Here is a 21,683-nt window from a genome sequence, read left to right on the forward strand (position 1 = left end):
ATCCTAAAATATATTAAGCAAAAGCTAAGATAATTGCTTGGAGAAATTAAGTATAATTGTAGCTGAAGTTTTCAATATTTTTCTCCAAAACAGATGGAAAAAGTAGACAGAAAATCAGTAAGTATGTAGAATATTTGAACAATGCTACCAAAACAGTTCCCAGTGTCAATAAAATATGTATTAATTTAAAAGTATATGGCATATTTACAATTATAGATTATATTCTGAGTCATAAAGACAGTCTCAAATAATATGCAAGGATTCAAGTCATAGAATACATGTCCTCTAACTAGAGTGGAAATAATTTGAAAATCGGTAACAGAAAGGCAAATCTGGAAAATAACCAAGTATCTGCAAACTATAGACTATAATTCTAAATAACGGTGGGTCAAGGAAGAAATCAAAAGGAAAAACAGAAGTTTAAGCTGAACTTAAGTGAAAACATACTGAAACTTGTGGAATGGTCCTAATATAGCCTTTAGGAGGAAATTTATGGCACTAAATGCCTATATCAGAAAACAGAAAATCTCAAATTAATTATCCTGGCTTCATATAACTAGAAAAAAAAGAACAACTTTAATAAGTAGAAGTAAGGAGAATATAGTACAAAAAATATCAGAGTAGAAGTGAATGAAAGAGAAAACAGAAAAAAATAGAAAAATGTGACAGAAAATGTGACACATACACACCATGGAACACTATGCAGCCATAAAAAAAGGGTGTGTTCAGGTCCTTTCCAGGACATGGATGAAGCTGGAAACCATCATTCTCAGCAAACTGACACAAGAACAGAAAACCAAACACTGCATATTCTCACTCATAACTGGGGGTTGAACAATGAGAACACATGGGCACGGGGCAGAGAACATCACACACTGAAGCCTGTTGGGAGGTGAGGGGCTAGGGGGATAGCAGAGGGTGGAGGGATTGGGATCTAATATAGATGATGGCGGGGATGAATGCAGCAAACCACCATGGCACGTGTGTACCTATGTAACAAACCTGCACATTCTGCTCATGTACCCCAGAACTTAAAGTATAAATAAAATAAAAGTATAAATAAATAAAATAAAATTGACCAAAAAACCCTGAAAAATGTAACAGAAGCAGAATCTGGTTCTTTGGGAAGATCAGTGAAATTGTAAACCTTTGATAAAGCAGAATGACTAAGAAAAAAGAGAACACAGGTTACTAACATCATTAATGAGAGAGTTGACATCACTACAGATATTAAATATAATAAGTATGTTTATGACTAACTTTCTGATAATAGATTTGACAACTTAGATGAATTGGGAAAAGTCCTGGAATAAACAAACCAAGCCTATTCAGGAAGAAATAAATACCCTAAATAGTGCCCTATCTATTGCAGATATCGAACTTGTGGTTAAATGCACTCTCATAAAGAAAATTGGAAGCCCGGATGGTTTGCCCTCATCAGCAACCGAATCTGCTGGTACCTTGGCTTTAGACTTCCCAAGACTCTGGAATTGTGAGAAATAAACGCCTGTTGTTTAAGCCCCTCAGTCTATGACATTTGCTATATAGCACCCCAAGCTAACTAATGTCCTTTACAGTGTTGTTGTTTCTTCTAAAGAGAGAATTTGTATACTTGCTTTAATTAATTTTTAGGCGTTTAATGGTTTGTATTGCTCCCATAAATAGTATCTTATTTTTAAGTCATATTTTATTGGATTACTGCTGAATTTAAAGAAATAGTTTGAATTTTGTGGGTTGATTTAGTAGTAAACTGCTAAACTTTTAATATTAATTTTAAGGTAGATGTTCATGTATTGATAGTGTATTTATTCTATCAATTTTTATACTTCATTACCTTTTATTTCATTTTCATATTGGTCCAGACTACAAGAATATATTAGTCATTAGAAATAGTGTACATAAAGAAAATAAGCATTTATGTCTTACTCCTGACCCAGTGAATCTATCCACATTCTAGTTTCTCCATTGGTGCATGTTTTGGTATATCCCATCTTGGTAGACAGCCTCTAAGTTTACCCCCAGTAATCCTTACCTTTTAGTATTTAGGCCATTGTGTATTCCTGTTGAGTGGAGAGTGAGCTGATTTATTTACTTATAAATAGAATATGGAAGAAATTATGTGATATTCACTTCTGAGTTTAAATTTTAAAAAGACGTTGCTTTTTTAGCAAATGAGTCCATGCTTTCTTTTGTTCTGGGGGAAGTCAGCTAGCTCTATAGACAGACCCTCTTTAGTGAGCTTGGAAGAGATCTGTGGTCAGTCAAGGATTAGGTGAATAAACTTGGAAGCAGTTTGCCTTAGGTGTTTCAACATCAGTGTGAGTGCGTTTAGAAATGGAACCTCCTGTAGCGGAAATTTGAGATGCGTACAATTCTGGCCAACATCTTGATGGCAGCCCTGTGAAAGACCCTGATGCAGAGCCACCCAGTTCTTCTGCATTCACATTTCTGATTCATGGAAACTATGAGACCGTAAATGTTGGTTGTTTTAAACGCCAAGTTTTGGGGTAATATTCAATAATTATAACTAACACAAAATTTTACCAACTCTTTAACAAAAATCCTAACCTTCCTAGTTTGCTAAAGATTTCTAAAATCACCACTTAAGAAAAATCTTATTTTTTAGAAAATGTAAAATACACTTAAATGTTTGGATGTTAAGACATTTCTCTGCATCGTCATGACATATTCTAGTCGTTTTACTTGCACGTTTATAAGTGAAAGCACTCATAATTTTGCTCACTTGCTTTATTTTATCATTACAGTATCACCATAGTTTTTGGTACTTTTTCGTTTTCTTAAAATACAAAATTATTTATGAGACAAATGAATTACTCACTGAAAGTTTGGTTGAATTAACATGTAAAACCATGTAGATCTAGATATTTGAAGAAATGAAGGTTTTGACTAAAATTAATATTTTTATAACATTTAGTCGTGATTTATTTTGTCTTTTGTCAACTTTGGCATTTTATGTTTTTCTAAAAATATCTGCATTTCACATGGGTTTTCAAATTTGTAATGTACTTATACTAATACTTTATTAAAACCCTTTTTTGTGTCTTAATTATTTACCCTGTCTGTTCTGCATTGTGTTTATTTATATCTTTTCTCTTATTTTCTTGATCAAGCATTCCAAATTCTTTCTTACTAATATTTTCAAAAAATAGTTCTGTTTCTCTATTTTACTATTTTATTGTCAATTTTATTTATTTCTCTCTCTCTCTCTCTCTTTTTTTTTTTTTTTTTTTTTCTTTTTGAGAGGGAATCTCACCCTTTTGCCCAGGCTGGAGTGCAGTGGTGCAATCTTGGCTCACTACAATCTCCACATCCAATGTTCAAGAAATTCTCCTGGGTCAGCCTCCTAATCCAAGGCTGAGATTACAGAAGCCATCCATGACGTCAGACTAATTTTTGTATTTTTAGTAAAGATGGGGTTTCACCATGTTGGCCAGGCTGAACTGGAACTCCTGATCTCCGCCCACTTTAGTCTCCCAAAGTTCTGGGATTACAGGCATGAGCCACGCACCCGGCCCCTTATCTTTATTATTTCTTTCATTTGTTTCTTTAGGCATTGCTATTTATAATTTCTTTCATCAAACATTTAGTTTGTTTATATTTTATTATCCTCATTTCCTAATATATGGATTTAAACTATGAATTTTCCTAAGTACTACTTCAATTCTGTCCCACATATTTGAAATGCACTGCTTTTATTGTCATTATGTTATAAAATATTTCTTTATTACTCTTATCATTTTGAGCCCAAGGATTAATAGTATATAATTAATTTCTAAATATATAAGAAATTAGAATTATCTTTCTGTATTAATTTAAAAGTTTATTGCATTGTGGACAGAGAGCAAATGCATTATATTGACCTTTGAGATTTAGTGCTGCTGCCTCCATAACTGGATATATGATCTATTTTTTTGTTAATGTTCTGTAATGCTCAAAATCAGTATGTATTCTTTGTGCATGTAGAGTTATATATATAATCTATTAACTCAAGCACGTTGTTATTTTCAGATCTTTGATTTTTTTGCATATAGTTTTGTCTGGTTGCTTTTATTGTATCTGGGAGTATGTTAAAATCTCATTGTACAGTAGTTTATAGTTCTTTTAGTTGCTTGATATTAAGTATACACCGAACTTTACATATGCTAGAATATTTGTGATGCTATATATTCTTTTTGTTGTTCTTTGTTTTAGACCTAGCATCATTTTCCTTTTCTTATACTGTTTTGCTCTAGTTTCATTCTATCAGATATTAAGATAGCTACCAATATTTTTTGGTTATTATTTGTCTGGTACATTTTTCCATCTTTATTATATTTAAACTTTTTGGTTAAGTGTGGCTGTGGATTTAGAGTGTTTTAAAACCTTTATTCAGACTTTTTGTATTGCTGAAACCTTTTAAATGAGCTGATATCTCTAAGTTTATATAAATGTAGTTCTGATAAAAAATACATCCACTCAGCTTTGATGTAAGTCAAAATAGACCACTTAGAAATGAAATAAAACTAATATTGCAGAGCTAGTTAATTGCCTAGGTTTGCAGCTTCATACAGTAAATTATTTATATAATGTCTCAGATTTCACTTGGTTTCATACTGTGGAGGCTGAACTTAAATCTGGTGTATTTCCCAGCTTTGTGAAAAGATGTGCAGATATAAGTCAGAACTTGGAGTTCCTTGAGCCACCTGCTTAGTCATGCTAGTTCAACTGTTAAAAATAAGTGCTCTAGGCCTGGCAAGGTGGCTTACGCCTATAATCCCAGCACTTCGGGAGGCCGAGGCGAGTGGATCATGAGGTCAAGAGATCAAGACCATCCTGGTCAACAAGGTGAAACCCCGCCTCTACTAAAAATACAAAAAAATTAGCTGGGCATGGTAGTGTGTGCCTGTAGTCCCAGCTACTCGGGAGGCTGAGGCAGGAGAATTGCTTGAACCCAGAAGGCAGAGGTTGCGGTGAGCCGAGATCGTGCCATTGCACTCCCAGTCTGGGTAACAACAGTGAAACTCCGTCTCAAAAAAAAAGGGGGCTCTATTAAAAATTCCCCAGTGAGCCATACCACAGAATCCTACAAGCTGGTAGTTTTCCTGGCATATAACTACGGTTCAGTGCCAGCTGCATTGTGGCAGGGCATGAAAGGCAAGATTGAATCCTATAAGCCAGTAATTACATTCATGTGCTATGCTAGGTGACTGAGCTCTTTAAATGAAAAGGTTACAACTTGGAAGGAGACAGAAAAGAACCCCGAATAGAGTATTAAAACAAATATTTGGTAGATTCTTTTTCCTTCTCATGATTGGCTTTAATTGGATTTTTAACAAGTGTATATTAAAAGAAGCAAATTATTCATATTTCAGCCTGCCAGTGTAAGCTAGAATAGATATGTTTGCATGTGAATTATAATAGTTATATTTTCATTTTTCCTCCTTTGTTTAAACACTGTTTAGACGTATTTTGATGTTTTTAGAGTATGATGTGGTGTTTTGAAACTACATATTTGAATGCAACTTCTCCCTTGTGAATCAATAGTAATAAGTTAAATCAGAAAATACTGTTTCTCTTTAAAGCTTGGCCATTCTGGGGCAAGTTACAGGCACTTATTTTGATGTTTTACTTTCAAGTTGTCTAAGCAAATTGGAAATAGTGCATTGAAGGCACTTTCACATGTGATATCTGTTAAATGTCATTTACAATTTATGTATTCTTACACAGAATTTTATTTTTTATCTTTGAAGACTGATAAATAAAATCTCTCCCCTGCTAATCATTTTTTCCCTACTTGGCAAAGGAAATATTGTAATATATCTTTTAATACTGTAGATAAACAAGGCTATTATTTTATTCATCAATTTCCATTATATATCTACATTTTCTAGGAGCCTCCTTCTTTACAATTACATTTAGTTTGGCAGTGAGATGTGTTTATTTTTAATCCAAGTAATTTTTTCTAAAAATAAAATGCCTCCTAACCCCCACCCCTGAAGGTAAGTAGTAAATTGTACAATCTTACTTTTTTCATCTATGTGTGATGTATTTATGTTAAATATGCATGCCATATATAATATATGCATAGTTGAAAGCAAAACTGCCACAGTGTCAGAGAGGAATCATTTAAAGACTTTAATCCATAAAACATCTAAAACACTACAAAGAATTAACTAATCCTAATGCAAAGCAACACAAATATGCAGTTGGCACAGATTATTTTTTAAAGGCAGGTTTTAAATATATACGTGTGTGTATATATATGTATATATTATTTTCTCTCAGCTGATCCATATGTCTCATAATAAGCACAAAATGTATGAGAGGAAAAGGAGACTAAACATATACATGTATACAGGGAATTTTTATGCTACTGAAGTTGAATGTATTGGCTTCATCACTTTAATTTTCTTACACCCTTGCTAACTCTTTCAATACCTTTACTCAGTGTGGGTCAGTCTAAATATGATAAGATAGGTGATAAAAAGATTTTTTTAAATGGAAGAATTGCTCTGATCTGAGGTTCAGCTAATAAACCAGGATAAACCAGAGGCAGAGAGAGGATTGAAGATTTGAGTACATTTAATAAGAATGACCTCGCATATTTGTAAAGCTCTTAACAGATTTCACTCTCATCAGTAACCGCTGATATTGTAGTTCTCAGAGAGAGCATTTTCAGTGGTGGAAACCTGGCTAATAGGAATTAAAAGATGAGTGAATGGGTAAAAAATCCAGGCAAGAAAAGACTTCTCTTTTGAGATGTTAGCTATTAAAGGAACTATATGATGCTAAGATGACTGAAAGAACAAAAAAGGCGCTTGGTTACATTATATTTTGATTCTATAGAATATATTTACGGGTAGAGAAGAAATGCATAAATGAGAAATCAAAGTATAAATATCGAGCTAGAGGAGAAAAGGATCATGTTCTCCAATAGAGAGAGGGTAAAATGGGAAAAAGAATAAATGAATATGGAAAAATGATTTTTGTTTGGAATAAAAATACCAAGAATGTTAATTTTGTGAGATTCTGTAATTATAGTGGCAACCTTTCTCTTGAGAGAGAGAAGATGGAAAAAAATTTAGAACCTGCTAGAGAAGTTTGTAACTGATGCTGTAGGACACAACATAGAAATTAAATAAGGGTTGCTGAAAAGAGCAGTTAAGTACTCAGCTGATATTGAAGTAAGTAGACACCGTTTAGTAAATTTCACAGCAATGCCTGGCAGAGAGGGAGCAAGAGCTTAGATGGCTTGCGGTATCATTTACCTAGGGTTGAAGAATATGTGAAACCTAGAGAATGTAAAAATTGTTATGTTAAAAAAATTATTAGAATTTCTATTTCATTTTGATTTTTAATCTTTGAAAGGTAAAAGTTTTCAAGACTTAACCCCTGCAACCTGGCCACCCAGAGAAGGCATTGACATCCTACAAAGTACCATGGAAACCAGCTATGATCCAATGCTTTGGGCAACTGATTCTGGTCAGTGCCAAGGCTGGCATCCCACCCCCACATTGTGCCAGGGAAGGAGCTGGCGCTTTATCAGCTGTGAATGTTGATATGTGCTTTCTATATAATGAAATTTACATTACAAAGCTTGGATTCCAACTTCATCATCCCACCATTGAAGGGATCGCTGTATCCTCATCTGTGAGGGCCGATAAACTATGTTTACAGTATCATACAACTTCAAGTGCATGGCTATTCTTCCACCCAATGACCGTGTTAGGAAAGAGACTGGTTTGGCAAGAATAAGGTTGGAGTCAATATCTGACACGACTTACTATTATTGTAACCTGGCTCCTTATCATGACAGTGGAGGGTGGTTCTTCCCTGATTTTGTAGTTTAAAGATTTCAGAAAAGCCTAGGGCGTCTGTGATCCTCACCAGAAGCCTGAGGTCTATTCCTAAAAGACTTCTGTGCTCTAACACAGCATATGATGGGACAAAGAGGCCGGAGCACCTGCCGTGGATCCTATTTCTTTGAGTTTGCCCCAGTGAATGTTGTCCTATCATTCTGGTATATGTGTGTGTGTTACATGGCCATTTTCCAATAATCAAAAAAGGTTTGAAGACATCATCTCTAGCATGATGAATGGATCTTGGTGATTGGCTAACCAGAGATAGGGGGGAGATAAACCGGGGCCAGGGGGAATTGATTAGTTTTTACAATAAGCAGGAGCCAATGTACTAGGGAAAACAGAAAATCAGTAAGAATAAAGTGGTGGGAGTAACTTAAGGACAGGAGACCGTAGTCAGAGAGGAGAATTTCACGATTTGAAGTAATGCATGTAAACATTAGTGTATTATATCCAGGTTTAAACCAAAAAGACCCGGAAATAAGTAATGAGAAGGCAGTATACTGGAAATCTGTTTTTAAAATTGTGTGAAACTTACTATGTTAAAATTCTAAGAAGGATTTATTGTCCACAAAGTTATTTATGGTATATATTTTTTGCATATATTTCTTTTTAGTATTTTTGTTTATTATTTCTGGACTCAATTTTTGATAGAATTCTAGTAAATGGCAAAATAGATGAGTTGATGGAACAAGCCTAACACATAGTCATCTAGAACTGGGGAAATTACAGTTCATCCAGTGGACTTTGAAAAAGTATTGGTTATTACAATGTTGAGTTTAATTTGTTTATTGAATTATCTAGAAAATATATTCAGGGAAGTTCATCAAGACTTCCTAACTTATGCTTAGGGCATAGACATTAGACACAATAGTGCTATTAGAAAACTATCTTGAGTGAAGGTCTTTTTTTTTTTTTGAGACAGAGTTTCCCTGAGTGCAGTGGCATGATCTTGGCTCACTACAACCTCCGCCTCCTGGGTTCAAGCCATTCTCCTGCCTCAACCTCCCAAGTAGCTGGGACTACAGCCATGCACCACCATGCCCAGCTAATTTTTGTGTTTTTAGTAGAGACAGAATTTCACCATGTTGTCCAGGCTGGTCTCGAACTCCTGAATTTGTGATCCACCTGCCTTGGCCTCCCAAAGTTCTGGGATTACAAGTGTGAGCTGCCATGCCTGGCCAAGTTCTTTAGTGGTATTGGTTTTAATTTAGCCAATAAACTTGAGGCAAAGTAAATGATATCACAAATATATTCTATGAAACTTGGTATTGAAATATAAATTATTGATATAGTAGACAGAATGTTAATAAAACTATTGTTGGCATTATCATTAATTACACAAATTATCATAAAAGGCTCAATGAAAATCATTAAAAAATAAGAATATGTTAAATACCTGAAGAGAAGTTAAGTATGTTTAGGATTTCTATGGTTTTCTCACCATAAATAAAAGTCAAATCAAACTGAGAATTTTCTCAGTTCAGGACATTATGTTTGAAATTACGTGCATCTTGAAATTGACGCTACCTTCATTTTAATAACATCCTTATTAACTTACACTATAATTCTAAATTTTTAGGCTGCCCAGTTGGTTGTAGTGAAAATATCCTGTAAAATGTGATAATATTTTATATTTTACTTGTCACTTCAGTCTTAGAGTGATGTTGCACTGTCTGTAGAAATTAGCAAATGGAGATGATAGGATTTTGGCCATTATAAATATAAAGAAATAACACACTTTAACATTTACTCTCACTTTAAGACTAAACAGCAAATGGATACCGTCAAGTTGAAGATTTATTTTCTCTGAAATTGTTTAAGTAATTAGAAAACTGATCATCTAACTCACAAAATCAGCAAAACAAAAAGGGAAATGTGAATCTTTACTTCTCTCCCTAGCTATGAATATCCCATGTGAATTTTTCTGGTTTTCTGGTTTGCAGGTTGTTGTGCTGACAAAATTTAAAAGTTTTCTTCCAGATTGACTTAAATCAGAACAAAATATTGGGTTTGGACAGTATGAGTTATAGTTTGTAACATTAGGCAAGCATCAGAGAATTTAGCTGTGTTTTGGATTTGTTCACTTCTTACAGGTGCCTAAATTGTGATAACTTACAGTTGATAATTGTCAAAAAGTTCGAAATTGCAATATTTTTACTCTTGGTGAGAAGGAGGGAAAAATGAAGGATTTTTTATGTCTCTCAGATATATTGGCCTATTCTCCAAATGACAGGTTCCTGACTGATCAACTGTACCACCTGCTACTAAAGCTCAGTAATATTAGTCTCTGCTATGGTTTCATTCTCATCTCACACCTCTGAGATCTTGTGCTCAACCCCAGGCATCCCTTGTGTGTTTAAATCAGCTTAACAGCTCATACAGTGCGCTGATTTCCTTGTAGGCCTCTGTTTTCTCAAAAAGTGATCACCTTTTGCCAATGCCCTCAGGATTAAACAGGGCAGTCTGGTTTTCCTTTTCTGCATTGGCTATACCTTTGTAGTCAATAAAAGACTAACTAGAAAAGAATCAGCTGATGAGAGAATCAATCTTCTGGAAGCCTCCCCACAGTTTTCTCATCATTTTTGTGCCGTCTGTCATCTCAGATTGTAAAATGGAAACCAAAACTCAGTATGTGGGAAGACTTTTACTGCTCCTTGTTAACAAAAACAGTAAGACCAGGGGTTTTGATCTTATGAGTGTATAGGTAAACAGTAAGCTGTAAGTGCACACTCTTGAAGTGGCTTTTCTCTGTTTCTAATGGAGGTTTGCAAAGAATTATCAAAGTGGTATCAAAAAGGTCTCCTAACATACTGTAGTGTGGATATCCATTCTGAGGAGGTCAGGTTAAATCTGAAGGTCTTATAGATGATGATACTGGGGTACCTTGTGGAACAGCAAGCAATACAATATGCTTCTCAATAATAGTCATAAAAATAGAGAAATGTAAGAAAGGATTTTTCCTGCATATTTATATCAGGTTATATTGCATTAATTTATTTCTGTAGCAATACATTTTAAATCAAGTGACATTTTGTCTCATTTAACTTTTATTTGAACAAATTTATCTCACATAATTTGCTTTATTGTAGACTATTCAAGATTACTTTGGCAGATAAACATTATTTCTTCATATACTCCATTGTATATATTTCCTCCAGCGTCAGAACATCTGAAAATAATTTTTGTCCTCCTTTTGCTTTATGATTTTAGATCATTTGTATTTTGAAAGCACAATGAGAAAAGGGACTTTGAACTTGCTAACTGATCCTATTAAAATATAAAATATAGTTTGAAATTTGCTTTTTTTTCTCCTGTTCAGTTCAGGCTTTCAGTCAGTTAAAATGCTATCAGAGCTGTTTAGCTTCTCCCTCTGGTAATATATAACGTACCTTTAATAAAAATAAAAATGCATTTTTAGGATCTTTAAAGGTGCAAAATCTGTTGTAAATTCTTCTGAGATGCATCATATTATTGAATATAAAGAAGTAGAATGATTTCATTACTTCTATTCAATGTCACTGAAATAGACCAATGATTAAATTGTTACTGCTTACTAGAGCTGGGAGTATGGTTTGGTGAGAGCAAAATTGGCATTTTTCTATTGCTTATTAGTTTACTTGTTACTAAAAATTTGAATGTGTCAATATTATATTTTGCATTATGAAGATATTTAAAAACGTTTGGATCTGTATATGGATTTTTAGGGAAACAGCAATACTACTTGAAGGGGGAAAGGCATTTATTTGATTTTTTTCTAAATATCTAGAACTTATTTCAATTTGAATCACATATGAAGTCTGGTCCTAAAATGAAAAACGGGGTGATTGAATATTGTTAGTTCATCATTTTACTGCTCTTGCCATTAATATTGGTTGACTATTCATAACGTTCTTACCATTACTATTGACTGGTTGCTCATAAAGTGTGTATTTCTTTTCTGGGAAATATGTAATTTTGTAGTATTGTTGATAGTGCAAAAAATCTAAGCTTAATCAAATAATCTGAAGCAGATTAGTCATGATATACATATACTTCCTATATTTTCAAGCTAATTCTCTCAATATTTGATATTGCCTCTTTTTCTCATTGTAAATTGTCCTTTGGTGTTTGAGTTTAATCTCTAGTTTTTTTTCCCCCTATAGCTAAACTTTCCTGAGCAAATAAGGCAGACCCCTTTTTCTTTCTCATAGCCCATACCATAATATTATTTTTTATGTTGCTTTTTCACAAAGAATCTAAATGCTATGAAGGCAGGATCCTCACCTGTCATATCTTAATGGCATCTCCTATATCTGACACATAGAAAGTGCTTAATTAATAGCTATTGATTTAGTAAAAGATGGAACTGATAGAGGATGCTTATATCTGAGAAGACAGAAATGCTTACATATCTTAATACCTAGGCTGTAAAAACTGTTATGTCATGTGCTACTACGGTGTACAAAATAGTATACCTGTTTTCAAGGTGTTTACCAAAAGCAGTTTTTGCATTAAGAGCAGGAAATTGGGATGGACAAATATTACAAGGATTCTCTTCTGTATGTTATATATCTTTTCTCTACTCAAGGAAAGACATTTTTATAAAAGACAAAGGTGGTTGTACTTCCCATGAAACCATTACTTGAAGATGCACGTTGGCATAACAGCAATGAGAGAAAAAGTGTGAGTAATTCAGTCAGTGATATTATATTCAAGTTTTTATGTCCAATATATTTTAAGTTATTTTTTTAACCAGTGTTTGTTTTGATGTTGTATACACAAACTGATGGTGATGCTATTTAAATAAAATATATCATGTACCGTATAATGACATTTCTATTAATGATGAGCTGTATGTACAACAGTGGTCCTATAGATTATAATATTATATGTTTACAGTATCTTATCTGTGTTTAGATACAGAAATACTTGCCACTGTGCCACAATTGCCTGCAGTCTTCAGTACAGTAACATGCTGTACAGGTTTCTGGCCTGAGAACAACAAGCTATATACCATATAACTGAAGTGTGTAGTGGGCTATCCCATCTAGGTTTCTGTAAGTACACTCTATGATGTTGGCACAAATAAATTGCCTAATGATGCCTTTCTCAGAACATATCCCAGTGACATATGACTGTACTTAACAGAACTCTAGTTAGGGCATTAGTTGTTATTCACATTGGCATCTTGTAAATATTAGACTTCTCTCAGTATTGCTGTCAATGTAGTTGTAATAGGGCATAGAATTAAGCATTCTAGACAAGGGAAAAATAGCAAGCCTACTGTAAAATTACATATATATATATATATATATATATATATATATATATATATATATATAAAACAAGGAATGTATACGGGTTTTATGCAAAAAGTGTCCTTTTTAATTGTATATCTATGTGATATCTATCTTAATTAAATACATGTATACATAATAAAGTCATTGAAACATTTGCATGCTTAATTATTTTGGTGCCAATTTCAGAAAAAAAAATTACTGTAATATTTCACATCATTCTCTGGTTTAACAGTGACCTGTGCTTTTCTTTTCCAATTACATATAGTTTTCATGTCTAATGCCCTTCTCTTCATTTTTTTCATCTTCTGATAAGTGTAAATTTATTGTACTGTTTAAAGTACTGTGTCCATCCAATAGGATCCAGCCTTCTATCCTACATAGAATCTTTGATAATTCATTATTCAAAATTCTGTTACTTCCTTTTACTATTGCTGTGGTAAACTCATTAGACATCAGCAGTTTGCCTGAAATAGGAAACCTGAAGTACAAGTTACAAGTGAATAAAGAAAGCGCACATAGTCACAGAGGCATCAGTGATATCTGATCATGAGTAACTTCTAATTATGTTATCGATATAATCATAATTTTAATAATTAATTATAATAATTTATTGCTGCATAAATGAAATCATAACATAAAATATTCACCTTTCACCCGTTTCAGAATAAGAATTTAAAGCCTTATATGATGATCCTACAACAAAATATAAAATAACTTTTAAAGTTCAGTGAATTGAGGCAAAGAAAAAAATAAGATATAGAAAAAAACATTAATTATGTGGGGAAATTTGGTACACAAAATGCAGGGCAACTTTGCTGCCCTAGTAGAGATGGGTCATGAATGGGCTTTAAGCTTCCAAGTAGCCTATATGAAAAAGAATTACAAGTTATGTAATTCGCACTATCCATCATATAAATATAATTGAGTTGCCTTGGCAGCACAGAGAAACTGATAACAAAGGTAAAGTGGGTCTCCACTGAGCAGGCATTGTCTAACTTAGGGAATATTGTCTACAGGGAATAGAGTAACCAATTTCATATGGCTATTTCTTACGATATTCCTCAGTAGAGGTTGATGACATCTTAGCAAATTGTAATTTATAGAAAGCTATTTTACAATTATGTTTACTTTAGCCAATACCCTTACAGAGAATGGAATTATGCAGGATCCTTGTCGATTACACTCAAAATTAAGAAGAGAGGTAAAAGAAAGAAGTGCTTTTTTTCCTTCATGTAGATGCAAACAAACTGGAGGTGGTTCTTAACTTGGGGTTCAGAAACTAAGAGACCTAGTTTCTGAGGGATCACAAACATGATGGGAACAATTACACCTTAATTTTCACTTACTCCTAATTGAAAATTAGCATTTCTTTCAATTATGGGTGTAGGTAAAATTTATTGTGATCTTAGCTGTAGCTGGGCCTCTTCTATCTATAAAAATAACTGACATTTTAATATCACATTGTATTTGAGGATGCATTAAATATTCTTCATGTTCATCCTTATTGAGATATTCAGTAGTTATTAGACTAACCACTTAATGTTGATATTTAACGTATTAATAATAAAGCATCTATAATGCTATAATATGAATTTGTTCTAACATTTTGGTTAACTATATTTTAATATAAGTTGTTTCTCTTTGTAGTCATATTTTGAATAATAAAATATTATTAAACAACTTATTCCTAAACCTTGGAGTGCAGCCACAAGGGCCTACAGTCCAAGATGATTGAGAGGCAGACCACAAGACACCTTCTGCCAGCCTCACCACTAAACTGTTACTGGGTGTATTTGTTTTCTAATGCCACAGTAACATTGTACCACACAAATTGAGTGGTTTTCAAAGACAAAAATTTCTTGTATCACAGTTCTGGAGGTTAGAAGTCCAAAATCAAGGTGCTGAAACGGCCATACTCCCTCCAAAATTTCTGAGGAAGTACCATTTTTTGCCTTTTACAGCTTCTGGTAACTCCTAGGCATTTCTCATCCTGTAGAAGTATTACTCCAAAATATGCCTTTCTCTCACATACTCACGTGGCAATTTCTCTGTGTGCCTATGTCTTTACATGGTCTCCTCTCTTTTTATAGGGACAATAGCTATATGGAATTGAGGACCCACCCTACTCCAGTAGGACCACGTCTTAACTAACTAATCTGCAATGACATTATTTCCAAGTCAGATCACATTCACCGGTATGCATGTTTAATCTTCAATATATGTTTATTGGGAGACACAATTCAACCCCATACACTTGAGAAAGATGTCATTTCTATATCTAAAGTCATTCTGTTTTGTTGCTTCTGTTTCAAGAACTTAGCCTATACCCAAACAGACATACTTTGCAACCAAAATTAAGATGAATTCGATGTAAGTTACAGAACCCTTGTGAGGTACTGATTGCCTGAGTAAAAAACTACTCATAGTTTTTTCAGTCTATGATCACTGTGTTCTCTGGTCAATTGACAAAATAATTCCCCTAGTGTAATCCAGCCTACATCTTATTTTTGTTAATAAAACTGTATTGGAGTATAATCACATTCATTCATGTAATTATTGTCTATAACTGCTTTCACATTACAATGGCAAAATTGTGTAGCTGCAATAGAGATTGCATAGCCCACAAAGTCAAACATATAAGTGTCTGACTCTTTGCAAAAAATGCTTGCTGACCCCCTCCCTAGGACACAAGAGAGATAGATGATCAAGAGGTTTGTCTTATTTTGCCACGTGTTCTTTGTACTATAACGTTGTAGGAATCTTATTAAATAAGAACTTGAAGAACAAATCAGGTAAGAGAACATGAACTAGACCTTAAACTGAGCCTACAAATTGCTCAAAACACATTTCTAGTTACGAGACACATTTACCTGTCATTGAGATCAATTTTCTAAGGATAATAATAGGAAGAAAGTACACATTTTCCAATTTCAAATTTCCTTAATAATAAGAAAGTAACAATAAATTAAAACTCACTTGTAATAGGGAAAAATGGTTATTTTGAATCAAGAGAGTGAAATTCTAACAAGAATAATCATTGCTATAATTGTATAATATTTCTCACTTCCACTAGCATTATTAATGGGACTACTGTTTGACCTGACAATGAGAACAGCTTCCCTTGTGGCATTTTGGCAGTTCTATTTCTATTCTCTGAGAAATAAGGAACAGACAAAGGAAAAAAGTCCTTGCTCAAGCTATTGAAACAATAACATACTGTGGAGAATTTCCAGGTATTCCAGAGCTCAAAGGACCCCATTTTTATGGCTTCTTGAGAACTTGAAGCTTGATGGACACTCACAGAAAAGACCTTAGTTTTCTTGAAATCAGCCGTCAATGCGGGGGAATATCACTGCCTTTTGGGTCCTATAGATAAACAAGTATAGCAAGGAAATTTCCGATGGAAAGAAAAATCATGTGAAGCAATAACAAAAGACCACAGACTAGCACTGATTATTAGATGTTTATGGTGTTTTGCTGCAGGAATAGGAACTTTGCCAACCATAGGCTCAGCTAAGTTACTATAAGCACAAGGATCCTACTGTCATGGCCATACACCTCCTGTTAAAAGAATTCTACTTTAGAATGTATTGGTGATTCTTTAATGAATAGTTTTTGACAAGCCTGGGAGAAAAACAGAAATGACAACATAGTTGACAAAGGTTCAAGAATAGGATTAGGACGCCAAGGATTGCACTAATGCCAGAACTTGGCAGATCTTAAAAATGCTAGCAAACCTAAGTCCAAAATCACGGCAGACATTTTAAATGGGGAGACATTCTCCTGCAGCTACCCTGCTATTGCCTGAATTATGATATCCCTTGATCTAACCTATAATAAACTATTACTTTGTAAGGAAAGTTTTCTTTCATCATTGTCTTTTCAATTCCTCCCATTTCCATCCACTCCTTCTCTTCCGACTTGTTACTCTGTTTGAATGCTTTTGTCTGCAGAGAGATGTGATAAAATACTATTACACACCAAATGTGTGAAGATGTGAAAAAGTATAACAAAGGCTTCGTTAGATGTTTTTCTAAACTCTGTAGTAAAGAAAGTAAATTTTAAATGAGAGTGGAATAACATTCAGTACAGATACTTGAAGAATAGTATATATCACTCTGAATAACTTATACAAAGAAGTCACAGGCCAAAATTGAAAGTTCAGGAAGCCTCTTTTTTTTTTTTTTTTTAAATTTTTTATTGGATTTTAGGTTTTGGGTTACATGAGCATAGCATGCAAGACAGTTGCGTAGGTACACACATGGCAGCGTGCTTTGCTTTTCTTCTCCCCTTCACCCACATTTGGCATTTCTCCCGAGGCTATCCCTCCCCACCTCCCCCTCCCACTGGCCCTCCCCTTTTCCCCCCAATAGACCCCAGTGTTTAGTACTCCCCTTTCTGTGTCCATGTGTTCTCATTTTTCATCACCCACCTATGAGTGAGAATATGCGGTGTTTCATTTTCTGTTCTTGTGTCAGTTTGCTGAGGATGATGTTCTCCAGATTCATCCATGTCCCTACAAACGACACAAACTCATCATTTCTGATTGCTGCATAATATTCCATGGTGTATATGTGCCACATTTTTCCAATCCAGTCTATTATCAATGGGCATTTGGGTTGATTCCAGGTCTTTGCTATTGTAAACAGTGCTGCAATGAACATTCGTGTACATGTGTCCTTATAGTAGAACGATTTATAGTCTTTTGGATATATACCCAGTAATGGGATTGCTGGGTCAAATGGAATTTCTATTTCTAAGGCCTTGAGGAATCGCCACACTGTCTTTCACAATGGTTGAACTAATTTACACTCCCACCAACAGTGTAGAAGTGTTCCTTTTTCTCCACATCCTCTCCAGCATCTGTTGTCTCCAGATTTTTTAATGATCGCCATTCTAACTGGCGTGAGATGGTATCTCAATGTGGTTTTGATTTGCATCTCTCTGATGACCAGTGACGATGAGCATTTTTTCATATGATTGTTGGCCTCATATATGTCTTCTTTCGTAAAGTATCTGTTCATATCCTTTGCCCACTTTTGAATGGGCTTGTTTGTTTTTTTCCTGTAAATCTGCTTGAGTTGTTTGTAAATTCTGGATATCAGCCCTTTGTCAGATGGGTAGACTGCGAAAATTTTTTCCCATTCTGTTGGTTGCCGATCCACTCTAGTGACTGTTTCTTTTGCCGTGCAGAAGCTGTGGAGTTTCATTAGGTCCCATTTGTCTATTTTGGCTTTTGTTGCCAATGCTCTTGGTGTTTTGTTCATGAAGTCCTTGCCTACTCCTATGTCCTGGATAGTTTTGCCTAGATTTCCTTCTAGGGTTTTTATGGTGCCAGGTCTTATGTTTAAGTCTTTAATCCATCTGGAGTTAATTTTAGTGTAAGGTGTCAGGAAGGGGTCCAGTTTCTGCTTTCTGCACATGGCTAGCCAGTTTTCCCAACACCATTTGTTAAACATGGAATCCTTTCCCCATTGCTTGTTTTTGTCAGGTTTATCAAAGATTGAGCAAGAAAAAGAAATAAAGGGTATTCAAATAGGAAAGGTGGAAGCCAAATTGTCTCTATTTGCAGACGACATGATAGTATACCTAGAAGACCCCATTGCCTCAGCCCAAAAACTCCTGAAACTGATAAGCAACTTCAGCAAAGTCTCAGGATATAAAATCAATGTGCAAAAATCACAAGCATTCGTCTACACCAACAACAGACTTAAAGAAAGCCAAATCAAGAGCGAACTGCCATTCGCAATTGCTACAAAAAGAATAAAATACCTTGGAATACAACTCACAAGGAACGTAAGAGACCTCTACAAGGAGAACTACAAACCACTGCTCAACGAAATCAGAGAGGACACAAACAGATGGAGAAACATTCCATGTTCATGGTTAGGAAGAATTAATATCGTGAAAATGGCTATTCTGCCCAAAGTAATTTACAGAATCAACGCTATCCCCATCAAGCTACCACTGACATTCTTCACAGAACTGGAAAAAACCACCATGAACTTCATATGGAACCAAAAGAGAGCCCGCATAGCCAAGTCAATTCTAAGCAAAAAGAACACAGCGGGGGGCATCACACTACCGGATTTCAAACTATACTACAAGGCTACAGTAATCAAAACAGCATGGTACTGGTACCAAAACAGAGATATAGACCAATGGAACAAAACAGAGGCACCGGAGGCAACACAACATACATACAACTATACAATCAGGAAGCCTCTTTACAAAGACAGACCAAACATGCAATGTATACACCTGGAGCTTGAAAATATAATCTATAAGAGGAAGGAGAGTGAGCTAAGCCAAAGGAATGAACAAACTTTGGAGAAAGAAAAGTACAAGGGTTTTGAGAAACTGATGAGTAGAACATTAAAGAGTATAAAAGGACTTGATGAGGAAACACAATTTTGAAAAGAAAAGTAGAAATCAGACCATAAAAGAATTCAAATGCTTATTTAATATAATTTAGCAAACATTAATTGTGCCCTGTTGAAAATGCTCTTGGAGCAATTCTGCATAAGACACAGCCTGGTGGTAGAGAGAAGCAAATAAACAATATTTCAAATCAAAATGGTAGGAGTTAAGACAGAAGTGTGCTCAGACTACGTATGATAATAGAGTAGACACTTTAAAGAAAAGTTCCTGGCCAGATGTGGTGGCTAATATCTGTAATCCCAACACTTTGGGAAACAAAGGCAGGTGGAATACTTAAGATCAAAAGTTCAAGAATAGCTTGGGCAACATGACAAAATCCCTATATCTGCAAAAACATACAAAAATTAGCAGGGTGTGGTGGCATATGACTGCAGTCCTAGCTACTCAGGAGGTTGAGGTGATAGGAGCACTGAGCCAGTCCAGGGATGTTGAGGCTGCAGTGAGCCATGACTGTGCCACTGCACTCCAGCCTTGGGGACAGAACAAGACCTTGTGTCAGAAAAAGAAAGCGAGAGAGTGAGAGAAAGGGAGGGAGAGAGGGAGAGAAGAAGGAAGGAGGGAAGAAAGAAAGGAAGGAAGAGGGGGAGGGAGGGAGGGAAGGAAAAGTTCCTGAAATAAATAATGCCTTGGACAAGTTCTAGAAGTTGTATGTAAGCCACCTGTTTTAGAAAGCTGAAAATAACCTTTTAAGTAGGAAGGCCATAATGAAAAATAAAAAGAACAAGGTGACAGAAGCATCAACAATCCAGTACTCCTAGGGCAATAAGGAGTGAAATGAGGTTAGAAATTCAAGAAAGGTATACATGGTCTGCACATGTACCCTAGAACTTAAAGTATAATAAAGTAAATAAGAAATTCTAGAAAGGGATAGGTCTTTGAGTCCTTGCATGGATAGTTAAGAAATAGGCCTATTTATCCTAAGTAGGCCACAGACAATAAAGAGATACTAGGTGTTTTAGAGTGATGGTCACATACTAGATCATTCTGATTATAGAGTGGATACTAATTTAAAGGCAGCAGAAATACAAGCACATAGAAAAATCTGAAGGCTCTGTCATTGTAGATGGGAAACAGGAGGGATAATTGACCAGACTGTGGTTCTAAGTCTTGGAAATTCAACAAGAGTGTAGATTTTATGTCTGAGAAATTTATGGCACCATGAATAAGGAAAATAAAGTAGAGGAGTGTTTTAAATTTTAGAACATAATGAGAAATTCACGTTTTGACTCAGAGACACTGAGTATATGGTGCCTATAAATATTTATATTATCATTATTATTCCCTTATTTGTGTATAAAATATTGATCTGATATACAGAATTATCTCAAGTTTAAAGGGACAGGACAATCAGTGAAAATGGTGAATACGCAATTGGAAATTCAGCTAGAGCATCTGGCAGACTGGTCATTAGACATAGGTCTTAGGATCATATCCCATACAAATTTCTGCATGAAAAGAAATATTTGGAGTTTAGTTTTCCTTCAGGTATGGTAGAAAAGACCATTTCAAGGTAGCAATTATGTCAATATACTGAACATTGTATTACAATTTTGTCTAATAGACTTGCTTTGGAAAACAACAACAGAAATCAGAAATGTTATCTACCTGTTTTCCATGAAAATTTTAGGCTTCCCTCCCATGCTGTAATTTCCATCATTTCATCATTAGGAAGCCCACTTTCACTCTCCTTTCTCAATAATACCTTAGTTGTGATCATGCAAGCAACTACTTTCCAGTAGTCTTGGAAAATTACGAAGAAATTTGGATGCCAGAGACTCTTTTCTTACTGCTAAAATATGAGCAGTATATTAATAGCAGTGTAAGTAATAGCCATGAGCTCTTAAAAGGATAGTGAATAGCTCAAGAATAGTGAATTTTTAGCCAATAAGTGGTTTTTGAGTAAATGTATTAATTTATGAGTTAGTGTTTCCTTAACAGTACAGAATTTAACAAAAATATTTCTAATCATTTATAGACATTTGACTAATTTATTTAATGCTTTCTGTATCTTGGATCTGACCATTCTGGGCAAACCAATGTCTCAAATAACTGAAGCTAATCTCTCAAACCACTTTATTTTATCCACTTTTGATAAACATCT

The sequence above is a fragment of the Callithrix jacchus genome, chromosome 6 (genome assembly GCF_049354715.1).
Source record: "Callithrix jacchus isolate 240 chromosome 6, calJac240_pri, whole genome shotgun sequence".
Classification (NCBI taxonomy): Eukaryota; Metazoa; Chordata; class Mammalia; order Primates; family Cebidae; genus Callithrix; species Callithrix jacchus.